The sequence below is a fragment of the Propithecus coquereli genome, unplaced genomic scaffold (genome assembly GCF_000956105.1).
Source record: "Propithecus coquereli isolate 6110/MARCELLA unplaced genomic scaffold, Pcoq_1.0 Scaffold346, whole genome shotgun sequence".
NCBI lineage: Eukaryota > Metazoa > Chordata > Mammalia > Primates > Indriidae > Propithecus > Propithecus coquereli.
The window spans coordinates 873,997-874,592 of record NW_012149130.1 but is presented as its reverse complement, the minus strand read 5'-3'; the positions used below and the strand labels follow the sequence as shown (position 1 = coordinate 874,592).

The 596-nt window shown below is 43.3% G+C and overlaps 1 protein-coding gene across 2 annotated transcripts in view; it reads left to right on the top strand.

The window, feature by feature from the left end:
- The window catches only part of RHNO1 (RAD9-HUS1-RAD1 interacting nuclear orphan 1), a 19,521-nt gene that overhangs the window by 12,888 nt on the left and 6,037 nt on the right, over nt 1-596 (top strand). The window lies entirely within an intron of this gene.

The window sequence follows — 596 nt, the reverse complement described above, 5'->3', positions numbered from 1 at the left end:
TTTAGTTGGCCGATTAATTTCTTTCTAATTTTAGTAGAGGCGGGGGGTCTTGCTCTTGCTCAGGCTGGTCTCAAACTCCTGAGCTCAAACAATCCGCCCACCTCGGCCTCCCAGAGTGCTAGGATTACGGATGTGCTGGCCTCATTCCACAACTCTGTCAGGCTCAGTGGCAGCCTCTTCTATGACTTGATGGGTGGAAAAAAATCAAAGCAAACAGTGACTTTTTCTGGTTGACTGCCACCTCTGCAACCCTGGCCCACCTGCAGAAAGGGCAGCAAGCCCTGCTTTAGGGACTACATGGGATCAGGGGAGATAAAGGGGACATAGATGAGTCTCTCAGGTTTGCTTGTGTTTTGTTTCCGATCAAAGAAATCTGTAAATATTAAATAGGGTAGGAACACAGTTTCTTACAGTAACTGTTTAAACTGCATGCAAATAAATGTGGAAAGTTTTCGAAGAATACTACTTTTTATTGTAATTAATGCAGAAGGACTGCCAAGTCAACAAAATGTCTCAATTGTACCTTTACTGATACAAATAGCATCTTATTCAACCCCATTCATTCAGCATTTAAAAACCTCCTGTATGTCAGGTCC